The 23,770-nt window shown below is 40.8% G+C and overlaps 1 long non-coding RNA gene across 1 annotated transcript in view; it reads left to right on the top strand.

Annotated features, from left to right (window-relative positions):
- Positions 1 to 23,119, top strand: part of LOC145524761 (uncharacterized) — a 52,287-nt gene extending 29,168 nt beyond the window's left edge. The window contains exon 3 of the long non-coding RNA XR_014067817.1: positions 18,752 to 23,119. This is a non-coding gene — a long non-coding RNA (uncharacterized LOC145524761). The remainder of the gene's footprint in view (positions 1 to 18,751) is intronic.
- The last annotated feature ends 651 nt before the right edge of the window (positions 23,120 to 23,770 follow it).

Here is a 23,770-nt window from a genome sequence, read left to right as displayed (position 1 = left end):
TTTCTGTGCCCATTTCATATCCAGGGACAACAGGCAAAGATTTGGCATAATCTATGTTCAATCACTGTCAGAGACTGGAATTGCATTTTCTGCCCCTGCTTCTGCTTGGCAAGAGACCTTTTTGTGCTGATGCCTAATGGGATGCAGTCTCCAGAAGAGTGATTGATTGCCAGGTGCAGGCATGATTAAACCAGTGCAACTGTGGGCCACCCCATCCCCACAGTGGAGGAAGAAAAGCATGCATTTTCTGTGAGAACACTGTCTCTTTCTTTGGCTCTGCAGCTCATGACAGAAATACCCTAGAGTTAAAAAGAAGTAATAATAACCTATGTATATACTGAGTAAGCTGGGCTCCTTCATGGAAACAGAAAATGGGTAAAACAAGCTACTATCAGGACTTAGGGGCGATTTTTAATTGTAAGATGAAAGCATAATGCTTGTTTTAAAAGACTGATGTACTGGTGGTATCTTCACTATGCTGTGCTTATTTAGCTAAATAAATGTGATGTGCGTATAACATAGTCATATCTCAACCATTTGCTCTGCCTTAAAACCTCTCTCTGTCTGAGGGAAAACATTAAATAAAAAACAAATCCATCTCTGAAAGTTTTGAAAAACATTCAGGGTTTGCTAAAGATTTGAAGAAGAGAAAAAGGAAAATTGAATGAGTAAATATAGAGCATAACTTCCTAAAATCTTCTTTATCCATCTGTTCCCCAAAGCTTCACTTGCCTTCCTCCCAAAATGAGACAGTCCAAAGTCCCATCTTACCATCTCTAAGGCCAGAATCTCTTGGAGATATGTGTTTCTTTCTCTTCTGCTTATGGCATCTTGAGTTTGGGAATATAGACAAGAAGTTTCTGCCACTGGACACTTAGCCCACCATCCAAGGGCAGTCCTGGACAGAGCAACCAAATGAAAGTTTCTTTTCTGGATAAGGAAGTAAGGCCAACTAGGAGGCAGTGGTTCATGGCAAGAAAGCGATACTGAGGAGTGGGTCTTATGAAGAACACTTATTCTATAGAGGAGAAAATTCTTAGTAAACCTTGGATCTTGCTTCTTGGATGAACTCTCCAGTCTATAGTTTTCTATGGTCCCTATCTCTATCTTCTGGGAAGATGGAGGCTCAAAAATTTTTGCAGTCAAGAATTTTTAAGGCCAAGCTTACCTTATAGTTTTTGTTTTGTTTTGTTTTTAGCAATGTGTATCCTCCAAAAGGGCTTCCCTTGTGGCTCAGCTGGTGAAGAATCTGCCTGCAATGTGGGAGACCTGGGTTTGATCCCTGGGTTGGGAAGATCCCCTGGAGAAGGGAACGGTTACCCACTCCAGTATTCTGGCCTGGAGAATTCCATGAACTGTATAGTCCATGGGTCGCAAAGAGTCGGTCACAACTGAGTGACTTTCACTTTCACTTCCTTCAAAAGCGCTAGGCTTCTGATCTGGGTGTTCCCTGTCAATTCCATCAATGACCAATGACCATACCCAAAATTCCTTCCTGGACTTTGTGCTCCAGCTGGCTGTATATCTTTATTTTTTCACCTATGCTGAATTCTCTCAAACTAATAGCATTCTTAATCTGATCTGTGCTATAGGACTGAGTTTCTTCATTAAATTGGTATATTTTTACAGACCTTCTCAAAGGCTCAAAGCCTTTATGTTTCTTCCAGTTTGGAATCCAGAAGCAGTGAACTTTTCAGGCCTAAATTTCTACATCTCTACCAACTTTTATTTCTACTTTAAAACCAGCCAATTCTTGTACAGGTTCACTTCTTCTTTATAATACCTCGCTAAATGCACTAAAACACACAATGGACATGAAAACATTCTTGCTTTTTCTAACTTATTTCCCTAGAACTAAAAATGTAGAAGACACTTGTTCTGGCTTCCAGGTCAATGAAGGTGAAAATATTACCTGTCATTTTGCCACTGTGTAACGTGATGTATCTGTTTCCTCCCCAGCAGATGCTTGACCACTAAGTCAAATGTAAATATTTTAGGGTTTTGTTATAGCAAAGTCTCACTTACGGGATCAGTTTCTGATTGGTGTTGGAGAAATAATCCAATAATCCAATTCTGCCAACAATAATTCAATCCTTCTATGTAGGCGAGACAGAACACAATCTATTATTGAGTGAACATTAAAATATTTATATGCACAAAAGGTAGAAAAGTGACTTCAGAGTATGAGCAGAGTTTCAGTCGAATTTATACAGCAAAATGGTGGAAAAAGCAATTAAAGCTTTTTTATCTTCTTGAGAGACAAAAGGGCTGAAGCTTGTGACATTCTCAGTTCATCTCATGAGAGGCCCCTAAGCTAAGGTTATGTGGCTCATGGCCTTGGAGATATCTCTATATTATAAAAACTGTAGCCTGGGCTTAATTCCCATGGAGATTTGTCTTTATTCCAGCCAGTGAACCAGTGAAGTTGCTCAGTCGTGTCCAACTCTTTGCGACCCCATGGACTGTAGCCCACCAGGCTCCTCCACCTATGGAATTTTCCAGGCAAGAATACTGGAGTGGGTTGCCATTTCCTTCTCCAGGCGATCTTCCCGACCCAGGGATCAAACCCAGGTCTCCAGCATTACAGATAGACACTTTACCATCTGAGCCACTAGGGAAGCAAAACCTCAGATTTAGTGCATATCTCAAAAAAAAAAAAAAATGCTAAGAGGAGAAAGGAGGAAATGGTCTCTTTGCCCTTTGTACATAGAGAAAATAATGTTCATTTATCCTTACAGTAGGGTCATGATAATGAATTGATGTAACATAAACAATGGCTCCCAAAATCTGGTTTTTGTTCACATTAATAGTCCAAGGTAGATGTTCCTGGTCTGCAGTTCAGCCCTCCTCCATAAAGTCATTCAGGGACCCATGCTGGCAATGCATCTGCCGTCTTTAACTTGTGATTTATAAGATCGGCCTGGGGGTTGCCATCCCAGTTAGCCATAAAGGGAAAAGAGCATGGAGGCAGCACTTCTGTTTCTTAAAAGCCTTAGCTTAGAAACCATACCTATCACTTGTGCTTGTATTCCACTGACTGAGTCATATGACCACCCCTACGAGTAAAAGAGTCTGGAAAATGTGGTCAAACTCTGTCCACAAACATTAATTGTCAGAGAAAATTAATTTGGTAAATAGCTAGCCACCTCTATTACAAGAGATTAGACCAAGAAATATGAAAGGCAGATTATAGGACCTGTAGATAAGTTAGAAAAAGGCGGTGCCTTTTAAAAGTGCTCACTTTTAAGGTCACCACAGAGCACCGAGGTGAGCTGCCTTAAGGGGGTGGGGAGAGGGAGGTCCAAGAGGGAGGGGATATATGTATACATATAGCTGATTTACTTCATTGTACAGCAGAAACTAGTACAATATCGTAAAGCAATTATACTCCAATTAAAAAAAAAAGTGGTCACCTTTTTCACTGCTTGTACAGTCTCCCCATCCGCCTGGTTCATTCTACCTCAGGTTATGACCTGGCAACACCACAGGTAGGACTACTGCAACTGTCTTTGCTGTACTGAGGTCCTCTGGATCATTTGGAAATCAATCTCAGTCAGGATGAACTCAGTGCTGAGAGAGTCACCCACAATTGTCCTTGCTCTGACCTGTTCTAAATGGGTCTATTCTAAATGGTCTGAGCTCTGAGTTTCCAAGAGCTTAGATTTTCCTGGCCAAGCCTCTCTCTACTTCAATCACCGGCCTCAGCCTATGGTCAGATATGTTATATTTTTGCTAGCCTTTTAGTAAGCTTGAGGATTCCCGCTGCTTCTCTCCAGGCATTTATTCAATGCTAAAAGTAAGAGTATTGAGATCAGGGGCCTTGCTGGTCTCCACGAATCACAGAAGCTTCTCAGTAACAGCTACTGAAGCATTTTTATTTGGAGATATGAATGACCCCCAATCTATTCCATCAGTTTCCCATAGCTTTCCTCTTTCTCACTTGTAATAATCATATCTTTTTATTTTCCAAATTTTGACGTTTTGACTCAAGTGGCCTTGATGACACTGAAGGGACTGCTGCTCCCAGGCCTAGCCAGTTCCTAGAGGTAGTAACCACTCTCCTGGGAGGGTCTTTTTTGAATGCAAACCAACCAATCCAGCCTACATCCCCAGCCACTTCCTTAACACTCACACTCCTGGCTGCTCTCCATCTGCCCTAATCACCCCACATCCAGTGAATTAGTCAGGGTTCTGCTGAACCAGAAACAATGGGATGTGTGTGTGTGCATGTGTGTGTTTGTGTGTGTGTTGTGGAGAAAGAGAGGGAGAGAGTTTATTTTAAGGAACTGACTCTTGTGGTCATAGAGATGTGGTAAATCCAAAATCTGCAGGCAGGTTGGTAGGCTGGAAACTCAGGGAAGAGCTGCAATGTGAGTACAAAGGCAGACTCTGGCAGAAATACTTCTTGCTCAGGGGAGATCCGGAGAAGGTGATGGCACCCCACTCCAGTACTCTTGCCTGGAAAATCCCATGGACGGAGGAGCCTGGTAGGCTGCAGTCCATGGAGTCGTGAAGAGTCTGACAGGACTGAGCGACTTCACTTTCCCTTTTCACTTTCATGCATTGGAGAAGGAAATGGCAGCCCACTCCAGTGTTATTGCCTGGAGAATCCCAGGGACGGCGGAGCCTGGTGGGCTGCCGTCTATGAGGTCACACAGAGTCAGACAAGACTGAAGGGACTTAGCAGCAGCAGCAGCAAGGGAGATCAGTCTTTGTTCTAGTCAGGCCTTCAGTTGATTTGATAAGGCCCACCCACATTATGGACAGCAATCTGCTTTACTCAGAGTCTGTGGAAGTAAATGTTAATCTCATCTTACAAAAAAAAACAAAACAAAAACGCTATGACAGAAACATCAGAGTAATGTTTGACTGAATATCTAGGTACCATGGCTCAGCCAAGTTAAACCTAAAACTATCAGAGCCAAGTAGCAGATAACTGGTAGTGTAGTAGTGTAGTGTTAGTCACTCAGTCGTGTCCGACTGTTTGTGACCCCATGGACTGTAGCCCACCAGGCTTCTCTGTCCATGGGATTCTCCAGGCAAGAATAGCTGGAGTGGGTTGCCATTTCCTTCTCCAGGGGATCTTCCCAACCCAGGGATTGAACCTGGGTCTCCTGCACTGCAGTCAGATTCTTTACTGTCTGAGGAACTGGTAACAGCCCCTAAATCGTGGAGCCTGCTGAAATTATTCAAACTAGCCAATTTTAAGCCTGTTTACCCTGATTCACCCTTTGTTGTTGTTGTTTTAGTATAAGTCATATCTGATTCTTTCGTGATTCCGTGGACTGTAGCCCACCAGGCTTCTTTGTCCATGGGATTTCCCAGGCAAGAATACTAGAGTTGGTTGCCTTTGCCTTCTCCAGGGAATCTTCCTGACCCAGGAGATCAAACCCATGTCTCCTGCTGGATAGATGGATCCTTTACCCCTGAGCCACCAGGGAAGCCCCCTGATTCACCCATTCCATCCTACAAAAAACACAACAAAGCCTCTTACTTCTCTCCATCTGATTCCTAATTGACCCTGGTGCTACTCCATGTGGCCCAGCTGATTATAGGGAATCTGTGAAAACAACAAACTTCTTCCCTTGTGACAATCACTTCCATGTCTATGTGTCTCAGCATATATGATTAAAACAAATCTAGGAACCCTTAAAACATCACTAAATAGGGTACTCCTAGCCTTTTTCTTTGGTAGAAGTTTTATTCCTGGAAAATCATCTCATAGTCTGAAACTTAAAATCCTCAGCATTCCTTTTGCAGGTTTAATGGCTTCATTCCCCTTATGCTAATGTGCTAGCTCTTGCCTCTGAGCTGTATATCTTCAGCTTGGCAACACAGTGGTATCTGGTACCCCAAGTATAAGAGCAAAACTAACCACTGTGAGCTTCTCTTTTTCCAAGAAGAGTTATACTCTGAGATCTAACCATACTCCTAATGACTCTTGAAGCCATACTGAAGTCTCCATCCCCTGTACCTTTCAAATACAATGAACTCATTCTCCCAATGACCTAGCTTTTCTGTAAGAAAGATTTCTGTGGAAGTAGTATGCAGACTCCATTCTCAACCCTTCAAATCCAAGTTTATGTTTTTAATAATCAATGGTTTGGCAGGGCAATATTGGTTGCTACACTTGAACTGGCCGTTCACTCATAAGCTCTCCTATGAAGACACATCAAATCTAATTAGATAGGAATATCTGTTTCCAGTAAGTACCCTGAAATGTTGTCCACTTTTTTTTCAAGCTACTGCCTCCAGTTTCAAAACTAGATGCTGATTCTTGTTCTCATGTGGTAATATATTTAGATTTTTCTCTATCATACTGAACTCATCCTTCTGACTGAAAATTGTGCCTCTTTCCATCCTCTCCTTCTCAGGAGAGAAGCTCCCTCAGTCCAAACCCAAACAGACTCTGCACTTGTGGTCAACCTTGGGAATTGCTCTGGGTACTAGATACTTAGATCACTCTTATTAAATAACCTCTACTTTTCTCCTTTCTCTCTTATTTTCTGGCCATTCATCCATCCTTCCATCTACTAACTCACTAACCCATTCAAAATTGTTAAGAATTGCTATGTGACAGAGGATAGGCTAGACTATGAGACTAAAACAGGGTCTACATCATCAACTCTACAATATAGTGGTAGGGAACAACTTTTAGGAAAAGAAAAATAGCGTAGAATGTGGTGCATGCTATAATCAGAAGTATGAACAGCACATGGTGGGAGCCTGCTAGTGACTAGCTGCCTTCCTGCCTACCTCCTTCATTTCTCTGATTCCTCTCTAATCTTCTGTGTTATTCTCCACCAGTTCAGTTGTCAACTCCTAAGCCTGTTATTTGCACCACTACTGACACGCCTTCTTCTATTCACCCATCTTTTCTCTCTCTTTTCCTTGCCTATGAAATGAGATTACACAAGAGATATATTAAAATGTGATAGTCATTCCATGGGCAGGGCTTTAAAGAAGATTTTGAGTGGCCAAGTCTCAGTGTGGAAAATTTGTATCAGGATAATGAGTTGTCTGTATATAGATATACTCTATCATAGAAGACCAGATGAAATGAAGTGCCTGCTATAATTGCTTCCTTTGGGAAATTCTATGAGAGATAGGACAAAGTGATATTACTGATCTATTGGCCCAGCACCATGAATTTTAAAATGTTTATGTGTAACAAAAAGAGATACCATTACAGTCCCACACACATACAAGAAAGACCTGGACCAAAGTGCTGGAAACTACAGTTAGTTGGTGTTAGTTGCTCAGTTGTGTCCAACTCTCTGTGACCCCATGGACTATAGCCCACAAGGCTCCTCTGTCCATGGAATTTCCCAGGCAAGAATACTGGAGTGGGTTGCCATTTTCTTTTAAAAGCAAATACATTTGCCTACATCATCAGAGCCATATGTCGATAATATGAATGATCAGGCACAGGTCAAAGCCTGTCAGTTTGGGATGTCCCAGTGTTTGGTGGCTGCATGACTCACCCTCACAGAGATGGAGGCAGGCTATCCAAGAGTGCTAGTCAGAAATTCTTTCATTTATTAATTCACTTATTTATTCAGCAGTTATTCATGAAGTGCCTACCATGTGCCAGGTACTCTACTAAGCTGAAGATACAACCATGAACCTTAAGGATACAATCTGAGCCCTTTTGGAGCTTACATTCTAGTAGTTACTAGGAATAGCGGGAAGCAGGCAAAGCTAGAGGGTAGAAGGATGTGACTGTAGTATTTCTAACATTGAACTTTGACAAGTCAAGTACTAAGTGCTTTACTCGCCTTCATTCATTCAATATACTTCTCATCATCTTATGGCTAAGTTTATTATCCTCACCTCTTTTATTTGTTTTAAATTTATCATCCTCATCTTACAGAGGAGGAAACTGAAGTTCAGAGGATTTCAGTAACTCACCCCAGTTCATATCATTAGTAAGTAGCTGTCTTTGTCATAGCCTGCACTTAGCCACTAAGCCCTGTGCGATTCCAAAATGAGAAAGCTGAATCAATGGCCCAGTGAGGGGCCATCTTCCTTGAATTAGACCTCAAATCTCTTCCCTGCCCCTCCTGCGCTTCAAGGCCTTGCCTTGCCCCTCAAGGCTAACCTTTTTGCATTTCTACTTGTGGGTAGTCTCCAGTCTGCACCACCCTTAGCTAAGGTGCTCCAGCCCTCTGAGGAAATGCATTGCCTCAGGGAGTGCAGCCTCAGGACCTGCAACTCTGCAGGTTTACCTGTCCTTAGTTAGGACAACAACACAGAGCATCCCATGGTATCCGTATATAATACTCCTAGAGATAGATACACTATCAGATGCATCTGAGGCTCCAGGGAAAACAAAGGTGAAATCTTTGATTTTTCCCCTCTGCTATAATCTAAACCAATAATGCAATTGAAGCTAATATACAGTTGTATCAGGAAATCCTTTTTCACTTGGTGCTGAGATGGGCTAATGGAGAAGTAACATAGCAACTGATTTTTTTTCCTTCTCTGCTTTTGTTAGCAACTAACACCAGAATGACTTATTTTTTTCCTCCTGACTTCATTTAGGGATTTAAAAACCTTTTGTTCTAGTTCTCTGCGAAATCCCATTGTATCTTTGCAGGAAAAGCCTCTCTGCTGCTTTATAATCTTCTGCTATTGGTAGGAAGGAACATGGAATAATGTTCCAGGAGAAAAGCCGTCACCTCTGTCACTTGACAAGAACTGAAATGTGAGGTTTTGACAGATAACAAATTGATAGTGATTGGGGGGAATTATTTAAGTCATGAAGGCCAAATATGAAGGGTAAGGATTTTCCAGCTTGCAGGCATAAAGCTAAAATGAACCCACAAGTTGCTTGACAGCCATATTTTCCAGTGTTTTCCAGAACACATCTCTTGTACTACAGGCAGAAGGAATGCTATCTAGAAGTGACATTTGTCGACTAAAAGAGATATACAACTTGAGAGTTGTGAGTTAAGTTTTATTTGGGGCAAAATGAGGACTGCAGCCTGGGAGGCAGCATCTCAGATAGCTCTGAGAGACTTCTCCAAAGCAGCAGTGGGGGAAAGTCAATATATAAAGTTTTGGTGAAGGGGGGAGTTCAATACCATGAAGCACTCAATTTACAGAAGGTTTTTTGTTAGTCATGAGGATCTGATGTCACCATGAAGGGGTTTAGTGTTTCTCTAGATATGAGGAGATGCAAGGATTGAGATCATCAAATCTGTTCCTAAAAACATCCAACTATCTAAAGACCTGTCCCACCAGATTCCCTGGAGCACAGAGTGCCTCACTCCACCCTGAACTCCCTCAGGGGTTGTTGAAGGTCAACAGCTATAGCAGCATGGGGTTCAGTCTCCATAGAGGCCGACGGCAAATGCCTTTGTTGTTTAGTCGTTGGCAATGCTCTTGGTAAGTGCCAATTTGTAGTTGACACATTCTTACTGCCTACAATACAGGAGACCTAGGTTCCACGCCTGAGTCAAGAAGATCCCCTGGAGAAGGGAATGGCTATCCACTCCAGTATTCTTGCCTGGAGAATTCCATGGACAGAGGAGCCTGGTGAGTTACCGTCCATGGGATTGCAAAGAGCGGGACACAACTGAGCGACTAACACCCTCACAGTATTATTCAAGGCTTCTCAGGTGGCGCTAGTGGTAAAGAATCTGCCTGCTGATTCAGGAGACACCTGTTTGATCCCTGGGTCAGGAAGATCAGCTGGAATAGGAAATGGCAACCTATCCCAGTATTCTTGCCTGGAGAATCCCATGGACAGAGGAGCCTAGAAGACTACAGTCCATGTGGTGACAAAGAGTCAGTCATGAGCATCTGAGCACAGTATTATTCAACAGAATAATATTCAACATTATTATTCAACAAGATTCAGAGAATGTAAGAGCTAGAAGCAAATTCTGAAATTCCCTAGTCCAAGGAGCTCGTTGTCCTGGTGGGAAAACCAAGGTCCAGAGAGGGACACTGCTTGGCAGACATAAGCAAAATAATCAGATTATACCCTGGGCCTTTAATGTCCCTCAGTCAGTTGTCTTCATGTCTGTTACCTCTACTGTTGTTGTTTAGTCTCTAAATTGTGTCTGACTCTTTGCGACCCCATGGACTGCAGCCTGCCAAGCTCCTCTGTCCATGGGATTTCCCAGGCAAGACTACTGTACTGGGTTGCCATTTCTTTCTCCAGGGGATCTTTGCAACTCCTGCTGTTTCCATATAATTCCTAGACTTGTGGCATCTAGGAACTGCTCTCAACCAGACCAGCTGTATCCAGATCTTTGTGTGTGTTGGAGGAGGAGGACAGCTCTGTAAGAAACACTTAAAATAGTTTAATTATTAATGGTAAAGAAGAGATCTCACAGCTGCTGCTGCTTCTCCTGAAGCCTCATCATTCTCATGTTTTAGTGACACCTCGTTTATCAAATAGCACAATAAGACAATAACTTCACAGAACGAAAAATACTGACTTAATCTTATAGTATCAAAAAATGCCTTTTTCTTTTAAGGAAAAAATGTCAAAATGAAATACATGTTTCCATAATGTAAAATTATACTTATCCCTGTAAAAATATCCTTTTTTTGTGATACATAAAATATCAAAAGAGCCCAGCTGCAAACTTAACTATTGGGAATCTATGTATATGTACACATGTATTTCCCTAGATGTCTTGAGGACTTCCTGGAATAATTTTGGCTGGAAGTGTGTTAAGGAAAGGAAGAAGAAACTGAGCTTACTTTCCATCTAAAAATTAATTTTAGAAGATAGTTATAACCATACTTCCTTTTTATTAGGTGCATAAATTTTTAATAAAATTAATAAATAGCAGCCACAGAGCATCACTACCCAAAAAGTGGTCCATTGTCTAGTACTACCATAAGACAATTTGTTAAAAAATGGATTCTGTGGTAAAATAAATTTGAAAAATGCAAATAATGTAGTCCCTTGAAAATGTACAATCTGTATTAGCTTTTTATGGCTCTGAGGTGTCCTGCTGTCAAGACAAATGCATTTTCCAAGCTATTTTAACACACAGTCTTTTTAGTTTTTCATGGAACACACTTTGGAAAATCATACCACAGATAATACTTTTTAAAGGATCAATAAGTATTTAAAATTTTTTGAATACATTGAAAACAGAGAGGTAAAGGCAAACAAATTAGTCTTTGCTTCTGGTACTGACAGGTCTAGACTTGTACTTTAAACAAATATGATGGGCATAAAACATGAAGACAGTGTTTTCAGACATTGGACAATGTGCAGCTCAAGAATTTTACTCCTAAGAAATATGCAGTAAGTGAGCCTTTGATGGATGAATGTGCTTTAGCCTGAGTCACTGTCTGGGTGTGGGAGGGGAAGCCCCAGCAGAGCAGTTTCCCTAAGTTGACAGGAGAGCAGAGATCGGAGCGTGGACGCTGAAGGAGCTGGGACTTGTGGGCCTGGGTACCGGGAAGAGGGAGTCACAGAGAGAGGGAGTTGGAGAAACCCACCTATTGGTCTCTTATCTTCACCTAAATATGGTTCTTACAGGGCAGCTCAGTGAAACTGGCATAGCTACAGGGGTTCTGTGAGCTCTCGGGAGGTTTTGGACTTGCCATAGAGCTTGACCATCTCAATTGAAGAGACCATTGAAAATCGCAGACTTTCCACTGGGAACCAGAGAGACCAGGCTCTCCACTAAGGACTGCACTGGACCCCATTTGACGATGATGAAGATGATTTAGTCACTAAGTAGTGCCCGACTCTTTGTGACCCCAGCGACTGTAGCCCACTAGGCTCCTCCGTCCATGGGATTCTCCAGGCAAAAATACGGAAGTGGGTTGCCATTTCCTTCTCCAGGGGATCTTCCCGATCCAGGGATCAAACTCAGAGCTCCTGTGTTGCAGGCAGATACTACACCACTGAACAACCAGGGAAGCCCTAGACCCCATCTACTGCTGCTGCTGCTGCTGCTGCTGCTAAGTCGCTTCAGTCGTGTCCGACTCTGTGCGACCCCACAGACGGCAGCCCACCAGGCTCCGCTGTCCCTGGGATTCTCCAGGCAAGAACACTGGAGTGGGTTGCCATTTCCTTCTAACAAAGCTTAAAAACAAGCCTCCAAGGGAATTTACTGATCTGGCAGTCAATTATTCCTGCCATAAAAAAATTCAACACTCCTTCTTGGAAGAAAAGCAACAAGACTCTTAAAAGTGGAGCCTTGCCAATGTCTAGCATATAATTAAAAAATTCTATATAGTTATCTTTAAAAGCCAAAAAGGTGTCTGTCGCCCGTAACAGGGGGGCGTATGTGGTAGTCAATAGCAACAGACCCAGAGATGACTGAGGGGTTGAAATTAGCAGACGGATGCTTAAAACAGCTCCTCTGTTTAGGTTTATAGATTTCATGGAAGATAGACACAATAAGTGAACAAATAGAAACGAACTGAAAACTCCCAATAAGCTTGCAAGTACATAATATTCCTTTTAACAAAGACTTTTTAAATCATCTAGTTATTAATCACATTCTATAGTAAAGTTTTCGGTTTTATTTTATACTTGAATTTTGCAGATTCTGAGGATTTTAAAGAACCCTCAGAGAAGTTTTAAAAAATCCTATAAGCTGTGTCTGAAAAAGACATAGAAATATATCCAGATATAAAAATTAGAACTTGGATGTTAATGGCAAGTTATAAATGATTCATTAGCTGGGTAACTATGGGGAGCCAAATAGAATAGTTTCTTAGTGAGAAGCAATGAAAGAAAATATTTCAAAACTAAAATATGAAGGAAGAGCAAGTCGTTGATAAAGATAGTCCACCATATAAAAAAAGTTTCATAAAAAAATTTCATCTTTAATCACAGTCAGTTCTTCACATTTCAGATGTTGGCCTCCCCGAATTTGATCTTTCCACATTCTGCTGCCTGTCAGCATATCAGAACTCCAACTTTAATTGACAAACTTCTGTCAAAAATCTTATAAGATCCTTTAGATATTGGATAAGAAAGGTTAAAAAGGTACTGCCAACTGAGGGGTGAGTGTGTGTGTGTGTGGATGTGTGTGTGAAGAGGAGTTGTGTTCTGTAGCCTGTAGACTGTCCTTGCAGGACTGAAGTTCTACTTCTATTCCTAAACACTATGACACATTGATATAACGAGGACGGGGTAGAAGGACTGGGCAGAACTGTGGTTCATCCTGAAAGGGGTGGTACATGAACACTGACAGTGATCTACAATCACTAGCACATGGTAATAATAAAAAGCAGATGGTCTTTGTGGTTGGTTAGCATATTTAAAAGCAGAGACATTACTTTGCCAACAAAGGTCCATTTAGTCAAGGCTATGGTTTTCCAGTGGTCATGTATGGATATGAGAGTTGGATGGTGAAGAAAGCTGAGCGCCGAAGAATTGATGCTTTTGAATTGTGGTGTTGGAGAAGACTCTTGAGAGTCCCTTGGACTGCAAGTAGACCCAACCAGTCCATCCTAAAGGAGATCAGTCCTGGGTGTTCATTGGAAGGACTGATGTTGAAGCTAAAACTCCAATACTTTGGCCACCTCATGTGAAGAATTGACTCATTGGAAAAGACCCTAATGCTGGGAAGGATTGGGGGCAGGAGGAGAAGGGGATGACAGAGGATGAGATGGTTGGATGGCATCACCGACTCGATGGACATGGGTTTGGGTAAACTCTGGGAGTTGGTGATGGACAAGGAGGCCTGGCGTGCTGCAGTTCATGGGGTCACAAAGAGTTGGACACGACTGAACGACTGAACTGAACTGAACTGAATATTTTTAAAATTCTCCATAGGGATTATTGACACTGCTCCCTCCCCCACAACTTATCCCACTGCCTGAATACTTTGCTTGTTACTTTTATAGGGCATCCTATATTTAATTAAGCGTTAAATAGTCAATTGGAATAGTGTTCTTATTCACTTTGCTCTACAGCAAACTTCATTAAAGGACTGGGTTCATCTCCAAGGCTTTAATCTGTATTATATGGACCTATTTTTAACTGTCCACCAGATAAAATGTTCCCATGCATAGATTCTAAGCATGATTTTATAGAAAATCTGGTAAATTTAATAGAGTTCTATTTATATAGTAATATTTAAATCATTTAAAAATTTATTTCACTTAAATCTCTTAGTGCCTTTCTATCCTTATAGACAGATATAGATGGATATTATTATTTTCATTTGACACATGATGAAACTAAGGCCCAGAAAATGATTGTCTAAAGTCCCAAAGTTTCTTAATGACAGTGAGCGAACTAGATAGACTCTAGCCCTCTGTTACCCACCTGTTTTCTTTTTATTGAATTATACTATGTCACTTATATGTCTATTAAAGTTAATTATCCTTTTTAATTAGAGAGTATCAATAAAAGTATTTTGTAAATTTAGATCCCCTGGAGAAAGAAATGTCAACTCACTCCAATATTTTTGCCTGGGAAATCCCATGGACAAAGGACCCTGGTGGACTATAGTTCATGGAGTCACAAAACAATTGGACACCATTTAGCAACTAAACAACAACAATGTTGCTGATGTTATACTTTTTAACCCCCCACAATACTTAATATATCCTATTTCCAAAAAACAAGAACATTCTTTCCCATTACAAGAACATTCTTCCCTATTACCTCAGCACAACCATTAATCAGGAAATTCACATTGATGACTTGGCCACCATTTCATCTTCAGGCTCCTTTCAGATTTCACCGATTGACAGAATAATGTCCTTTATCCTTTATAGCAAAAGGATACAGTACAAAATCACACAATGCATGTCTTGTTAATTATTTCTATATGAAACAGTATCATGGCCTTGATGTTTTTGAAGGTTACTGCCTAGTTATTTGGTAGAATATCCCCCGATTAATGTTTTCTGATATTTCCTCGCAGCTAGATGTAGGTTATTCATCCCTGGCAGAAATATCACAGGAGTGATGCTGTGTTCTTCTCAATGCATCTGATCTTCAGTTCAGTTCAGTTCAGTCACTCAGTCGTGTCCGACTCCACAACCGCATGGACTCCAGGACGCCAGGCTTCCCTCTCCATCACCAATTTCTGGAGCTTACCCAAACTCATGTCCATTAAGTCGGTGATGCCATCCAACCATCTCATCCTCTGTCATCCCCTTCTCCTTCCGCCTTAAATCTTTCCCAGCATGAGGGTATTTTCAAAAGAGTCAGCTCTTTGCATCAGGTGGCCAAAGTATTGGAATTTCAGCTTCAGCATCAGTCCTTCCAGTGAATATTCAGGACTGATTTCCTTTAGGATGGACTGGTTGGATCTCCTTGCAGTCCAAGGGACTCTCAAGAGTCTTCTCCAACACCACAGTTCAAAAGCATCAATTCTTCGGCACTCAAATTTCTTTATAGTCCACCTCTGCCATCCATACATGACTATTGGAAAAACCATAACCTTGACTAGACAGAACTTTGTTGACAAAGTAATGTCTCTGCTATTTAATATGCCGTCTATGTTAGTCACAGCTTTTCTTCCAAGGAGTAGGCGTCTTTTAATTTCATGGGTGCAGTCAACATCTGCAGTGATTTTGGAGCCCCCCAAAATAAAGTCTTTCACTGTTTCCATTGTTTTCCCATATATTTGCCAGGAAGTGATGGGACCAGATCCTATGATCTTAGTTTTCTGAATGTTGAGCTTTAAGCCAACTTTTTCACTCTCCTCTTTCACTTTCATCAAGAGGCTCTTTAGTTCTTCTTCGCTTTCTGCCATAAGGGTGTTGTCATTTGCATATCTGAGGTTATTGATATTTCTCCTGGCAATCTTGATTCCAGCTTGCGCTTTATCCAGTCCAGCATTTCTCATGATGTACTCTGCATATAAGTTAAATAAGCAGGGGGACAATATACAGCCTTGACGTACTCCTTTTCCTATTTGGAACCAGTCTCTTGTTTCATGTCCAGTTCTAACTGTTGCTTCCTAACCTGCATACACGTTTCTCAGGAGGCAGATCTGGTATTCCCATCTCTTTCAGAATTTTCCACAGTTTGTGATGATCTACATAGTCAAAGGCTTTGGCATAGTCAATAAAGCAGAATAGATGTTTTTCTGGAACTCTCTTGCTTTTTCAATGATCCAGCTGATGTTGGCAATTTGATCTCTGGTTCCTCTGCCTTTTCTAAATCCAGCTTGAACATCTGGAAGTTCACAGTTCATGTACTGTTGAAGCCTGGCTTGGAGAACTTTGAGCATTACTTTGCTACATGTGAGATGAGTGCAATTGTGCGGTAGTTTGAGCATTCTTTGGCATTGCCTTTCTTTGGGATTGGAATGAAAAGTGACCTTTTCCAGTCCTGTGGCCACTGCTGAGTTTTCCAAATTTGCTGGCATATTGAGTACAGCACTTTCACAGCATCATCTTTTAGGATTTGAAATAGCTCAACTGGAATTCCATCACCTCCACTAGCTTTGTTTGCAGTGATGCTTCCTAAGGCCCACTTGACCGTGCATTCCAGGATGTCTGGCTCTAGGTGAGTGATCACACCATCGTGATTATCTGGGTCATGAAGATCTTTTTTGTGTAGTTCTTCTCTGTATTCTTGCCACCTCTTGTTAATATCTTCTGCTTCTGTTAGGTCCATACCATTTCTGTCCTTTATTGAGCCCATCTTTGCATGAAATGTTCCCTTGGTATCTCTAATTTTCTTTAAGAGATCTCTAGTCTTTCCCATTCTATTGTTTTCCTCTATTTCTTTGCACTGATTACTGAGGAAGGCTTTCTTATGTCAATATGCTATTCTTTGGAACTCTGCATTCAAATGGGTGTATCTTTCCTTTTCTCCTTTGCCTTTCCCTTCTCTTCTTTTTATAGCTATTTGTAAGGGCTCCTCAGACTGCCATTTTACTTTTTTGCATTACTTCTTCTTGGGGATGATCTTGATCCCTGTCTCCTGTACAGTGTCACAAACCTCTGTCCATAGTTCACCAGACATTCTATCAGATCTAATCCCTTGACTCTATTTCTCTCATCCTCAGTTTGTTCCATTAATGATGATGTGCACTTTGATCACTCGATTAGCGTCTGCCAACCCACTGTAAAGTTACTCTTTTCCCGTTTGTAATAACAAGCATTTTAAGGTACCTTGAAACTATGTAAATATCCTCTTCTTCCTCACACTTTCAGTTGATTCATTTACTGACTCATATCAACGTGTATGTAATGTGGCTTATAATTCTTTACTATCATTGCTTATCTTGACGCTCTGTGTCCTTTTAATGTGTCTCCATCATCCTTTGAGCGCTTCCTTAGCTTTCTAGCACAACCAGATGTTCTAAGTCCTGACATCTAACCTACTTGGACCCACCAGTTGTTATTCAGGATCGAGTTGATCAGAAAGGAAGAGAAAGGAAGAAGATGAGCTGGCAAGTTTCAAGCTCAGACAGACAAGCTAATTTCTATTCTCATTAGCTCCTATTCAACGTGTGGGATTTAAAAGGAGACAAAATCAACTGCTAATCCTCTGCTAATAGGAACAAGAGTGTGAGGAAATTTAAAACCTTGCTACCTGTATCTTACAAAGGAGAACTGTGTTCACAGCTCCCTGAGACTGTCAGTTCCTTGGCTGGTTACTCACATCATATCTTTCATTCATTCTTCTGTGATGTTGAGCAACATATCTTTGAAACAGAGCAGTAACATGAACCCGTTTTAAGATCCTTAATAATGGAAGAACGAGTGACACAGTAATACTTTCCTAATGTCAGTTGTAGGAAGGTAGAATGGAGGGGTCACTGAAAAGGTTAACAAGCCTCAAACTCTGGAGTCTAGAGAAGAACCAACGATGGAGAAAACTAAGACTTGTCCAGAACCAAAAGGAGACTTGGGCTTAGCAAGCTTGAGAAGCAGGGGACAGCGTGGCCTCCGATAGCTGCCTGTCACTACTTCTCCACGGCAAATATTCCCTAGAGGTTATGAGCTGGGGCTGGGGGTGGCTGGGGGGAAGGCAACACTTAGTACTTCCGTACTCTCAAAGGACCTGCTTTTTAAAATGAACGTACACCCTGGGAATAATAAAATTTTAACAATATTTCTTCTCTAGATAATAGCATTTTGGAAGTTATTCATTATCTAACTTTTTACATATTTGATATGTCAGAATTTTTACTAAGTATGCATTATTTTGTTAATCAGAAAAATGGCAGACATATAAGAAATAATAAAATAATGGATGAGGAACTAGGTAGTTTCATTAAAATATTCCATTTTTTTTCTTTTTTCTGAAATATAATGTTATACTCCATAAAATATCTAAATTTAAGTGTAGAAGTGCAGGATTTTTACATGTTTACACATGCCAGCAATCGTCATCCAAATTTGGATAGAGAATATTTCTATCACTTAATAGAGTGTTCTCCTACCGCGTCCAATGTCTCGTGTCACATAGATGAGGGTCAGGACACAGCCTTCAGTTCTGACTCAACCACTAATGTATAGTGCCAATCTATACATGTCCCTCTTCCTCTGTGTGTCTGAGGAAATATACCGAATGACCTTTATGAGTCCTTTCAGTTCTACTATTTCAGGAAAGAAATGCTAAGTAAGGTCTTTTCCCCCAAGGGTCCTTAAAAAATGAACAGTAAAAAACTTCTCCTGACTTCCAAGCTAACTCCATCTACTAAGCCAGAGGGCTTCTGCATTAATTAGTTTCTAAAGCTGAATCAAGTGGAGTTTATTTAAAAGAGAAGATGATAATAATTAATTCTGAAATATTAGACTAATGCCTAAATCATTCCTTTTTTTTTTTTTAACTATTTACTAGAGTATGCTGCCCAGGTGGCTCAATGGTAAAGAATCTGCCTGTCAATGCAGAAGACACTGGTTTGATCCTTGGGTCAGGAAGATCCCCTAGAGAAGGAAACAGCAACCCATTCTAGTATTCTTGCCTGGGAAATCCCATTACAGAGGAGCCTGGTTGAGCTACAGTCCAGGGGATTGCAGAGTCAGACACAACTGAGTGACTGAACACGCACACGAACGTGGAACATCACTTTGGCAAGTAATCAGCTCAGCTCAGGAGGCAATGATTATGAAATCAACACCAGCTCCTTGGTCTAGTGAAGGAATGAAAGCACATACTTCATCTCACTTACATGTGGAATCTAAAAAAAACTGAACTCATTGATACAGAGAATAGATTGGTTGTCAGAAGTTTGAGTTGGGGATGGGCAAAATGGGTGAAGGTGGTCAAAACTTCCAATTATAAAATAAATAAACCCTGGGAATGTGTACAACGTAGTGACTATAATTAATAATTTTGTATTGCATATTTGAAACTTGCTAAGAGGAAATATCTTAGAAGTTCTCATCACAAAAATTTTTTTATAATTTTGTGAGGTGATGAGGTTTAACTAGAATTATCATGGCAATCATTTCAAAACATATACATATATCAAGTCATTATGTCATATGCCTTAAACAAATATGATGTTATATGTCAATTGTACCTCACGTAAGATTGGAAGAAGAAAAAAATGAAACACACATCCAAATGACTGTAATAGAAGGAAGAAATTCTCTGGACCTCAAGAGAGAAACCAAGTTCTAAGAAGGAAGACAACTCACTTTAAGTTGGATATACAGAAACAGAGCTTCATCCAAAATGTGCTAATCTCACAGAAGATGATATGCTCCATTCTCCAGAGCATTCACAGGGTATTCATTTCTCAGCAAGATTAATGGTTCTGTGCTGAGGTCTTCATAGATTTTACCTGATTTATATCTGCAAGTAAAGAATTCCTCATTAGGGAAACCATGTTTGTGTAACAGACTGACATCAACAATTCCTTCATACATCATGTCAAAATATCATGATAGAGAAAATCATATGTCCATAGAGCCTGCAAATCAGTGATTCCACTCACAACTCTCTAGTCTATGTTGTGCCCACCAAGAGGGCTCTAAGGTTTTCTTGTTGGGCTGGGCAGTAGGTGACTTTTACCAATGCCACAGAAGTTTCTCTTCTCCTGGAGGAAAATAGTTCATCATAAATTCTGTCTCTTCCTTATATTGCTAGTGTGAGAGCTTCCTTCATGATCTGACATTTGTGTTATTGACTCTGAAAACACTGAGCGACCTGAGACCTCACTTTCTCACCAATGTCCATGTCAAAAACCGTACCCTGAGATCTTCAGATTCAGATTCGCATGAGATGCTCCTCTGTGTGGACACAGTCCCTTTATGAAGGCAATGAATCAGCAACTACATGGCTAAGCTCTCCAGGCAAGATTGGGGAAGCACAAGTCACAAGGATTGATTTTCTTGTATCTATTCATTCATTTTAAATAATACAGTTTTAAAATTATTAACTCTAGATTACCAACAATTCAAATTGCATTATCTGAAACTCTTTATTACTAGTAAAAGGAAATCATTTCCCTTTTAACAAATATGTACAGAACTCTACTTATGTGCTAGGAGTTGACATGCTATAAAAATGCAAAAGACCAACATAGTTTCTCAGTATCATGTATCAGAATTCTTTGAACAGTTACCAAGCATCTTTTATGTCTAAGACACTTTTCTAGATGCTGCTAGATTACTTTGCTGACAAAGGTCTTTATAGTCAAAGCTATAGTTTTTCCAGTAGTCATGTATGGATGTGAGAGTTGGACTATAAAGAAAGCTGAGTGCTGAAGAACTGATGCTTTTGAACTGTGGTGTTGGAGAAGACTCTTGAGAGTCCCTTGGACAGCAAGGAAATCAAACCAGTCAATCCTAAAAGAAATCAGTCCTGAATATTCAATGGAAGGAATGATGCTGAAGCTGAAGCTTCAATACTTTGGCCACCTGATGCGAAGAACTGATTCATTGGAAAAGACCCTGATGCTGGGAAAGATTGAAAGTGGGAGGAGAAGGGGACAACAGAGTATGAGATGGTTGAGTGGTATGACCAACTCAATGGACATGAGTTTGAGCAAGCTCCGGGAGTTGGTGATGGAGGGGGAGGCCTGGTGTGCTGCAGTCTATGGGTCGCAAACAGTCAGACACGGCTGAGTGACTGAACTGAACTAAACTAGGTGCTGGGGAAAGTGATCGGTGAATCAGAGATCCTTGGGGTCATCTCTTACAATTCTCCCAGTTTTTGGATGAATAAATCTTAGTTCAGAGAGGTTATTTACTTGTACCAAGATCACATAGCTAATAAGCTGCAAAGTCCAGACAAGAATATTCTCTCCTAGATTAGTAGTTTTCCATGACAGAAAAAAAAAAACCCTTTCATAGGAATAAAAGCAACCTGACAGATGTTTTCCTGAAATGGATCTATGGCTTCATAGACTAGAAACTGTTGACTAAGGAAATTATATTATCTCATCTCAATAAAACAGTATGGATGACATTGGATCCATCTAGACTTTGCTCACAGAATCAGTTTGCACAGGTTGGAAGGAAAAGTCTTCTCACCCAGATCAGTCCATTAGGAAAGAATACATATTGTTTAGAGCAGGACATTCCACTGTGGGATTCAATTTGCAAGAATTTATTTATAACATGTAAAAATAGAAAGAACCAGAATATGATGTGTTACTAAAAGAAACACTTGCTATGCATTGTGTAGTGGCGATTGTCAGCTACATAACTGGAATCAGAAATAGTTTGGAGCTAATCAGTGTTTGTTTTCCTTCATTTTCTACCCATTTCCATCAGTTGAAATGTGGCTGCTGTTACCATACAAGCTCTCTGTTTACCCACTCCTTTCCCCAGCTTGGGTATTGTTTAAAGAGGAAGCTAGCCCTCCTTCCTCAGACAGCAGCCTAAATATGCATAGAACCATGTATTACTTTTTAAAACCTTGTTTTTTATGTCATTTTTTCACTTACAAAACTCTGATTGGGCATCTATCATGTAATTAAGCATCACAGGTATCACATAGACTTCAGTTAGAGAAAAGTAAGCAAGCTCTTTATAACAAGTATCTCCATAAGGATAATCTCTGGGTGCTGGAGGAGAATTTAGGAGTCATCTCTGACCCAGACTTGGAGGTCAGGGAAATGAATTCTCTTTCATTCTGATTCTGCCACATGACTGCAAGACAGTTTGATTTTTTTCCCTTTGTTCAAAACAAGAAATCAGGTTTCACAGAGTTTAAGTGACCAGCAAGAACATTTGAGGAACTGCTAAGTAACAGGCACTGTTCTTGGCACACAGAATACAGTAATGAAAAGAGAAGATGAAATTCCTGTGCACAGATTTTACATTACTATGAGGGAGAGAACAATTGAACAAATATAGTGAAGGACAGGGAAGACTGGCATGCTACAGTCCATGGGGTTGCAAAGAGTCAGAACAAACTTAGCAGCTGAACAACAACAGTGTAACATATTGGATGTTATAACCACTTGGAAGCAACTAAAACAGGTTACAAGGTGTAGAGAACAAGGTTGGCAGCAGATGAGGAGGGGGAGGTTGCTATCTTACAGAGACTAGTTGTGAAAAGTCTTTCTATTGAGATGACTAAGATTTGAACTGAGACCTGAAGGAAGTGAGGAAAGAAATGGGAAATAGATTATGTTGGGCTTTGTGGGACATTATTTTACAAACAGGAAACCCAAGAATAAAGCCTTGAACATTTGTTCAGGGCCACACAGCTAGTTGCAATAGACACAGGTTTGATCCCCAGGTCAGGAAGATCTCCTGGAGGAGGAAATGGCAACCCACTCCAGTATCCTTGCCCAGAAAAATCTCAAGGACCAAGGGGTTTGGGAGGCTACAGTCCATAGAGTTGTGAAGAGTAGGACACACCTGAGCACACATGCACACAGCTTGTAAGTAATCAAGCTGGGATTAGAACCCAGGCAGTCTCACCCATGCTACAGACAATATTCTTAACCATCAGTGGTAATTTAATACATGTGAAGAAATCAATAAAGATTTGGCCTTCATGTTATGTGAACCTCACTTACAAGGGATAATAATAGCTCCACTGGCTGTTGGATCTGGATTAGGGGATGGGTCACTGAAATATCACATGGCAGGCAGAGTTAGAGGAAGGGTGAAAACCCTGGGCTAGGGAGTGCTAAGCAGCAAGCCATGGAAATTCACTTCTGCCAGAAACGTCCCACCAGCAAACATAAATCATGGTGAGGGTCAAGGTCACAAAGCCCAAAGCTGCTTGGGCACTAGAGACAAAGAGAGGAAAAGAGTGAGTTAAGTTTATGCTTCTGCCTCATCCCGTCTAAGAAATCAGTCATCTCTCAACATTGTGTTCCCTGCCTTTCTGGTTCTCAAAAGTGAAAAGTGTTAGTCACTCAGTCATGTCTGAATCCTTATGACCCAATGGACTGTAGCCCCCCAGATTCCTCTGTCCATGGAATTCTCTAGCCAAGAATACTGTAGTGGATTGTCATTTCCTTTTCTAGGGATCTTCCCGATCTAGGGGTCAAACCTGGGTCTCCGGCATTGAAGGTGGATTCTTTACCATCTGAGCCATCAGGGAAGCCCCTGATTCTCAAAGGAGGTTCTTAATCCTCTAGGGGTCACATCTGCAGGGGACCCCTTGGTTGATGAGAAAATATTCCCTCTCTCCTTCCTATTTTATCCAATCAAGAGTGATTGAGTGAGCAAGAGGATTCCAGAGAAGTAATAGGAAGATGGCTAGAATACTCAACACTCAACTTCAGAGTTTTGCCAAGAGAATGCATGGGTCATAGCAAACACCCTCTTCCAACAAAACAAGAGAAGACTATACATGGACATCCCCAGATGGTCGACACCAAAATCAGATTGATTATATTCTTTGCAGCCAAAGATGGAGAAGATCTATACAGTCAGGAAAAACAAG

This window comes from Giraffa tippelskirchi, chromosome 2 (assembly GCF_054371585.1).
Source record: "Giraffa tippelskirchi isolate mGirTip1 chromosome 2, T2T-mGirTip1v1.2.pri, whole genome shotgun sequence".
NCBI classification, from domain to species: domain Eukaryota; kingdom Metazoa; phylum Chordata; class Mammalia; order Artiodactyla; family Giraffidae; genus Giraffa; species Giraffa tippelskirchi.
This window is presented reverse-complemented; position numbering and strand designations above follow the sequence as displayed.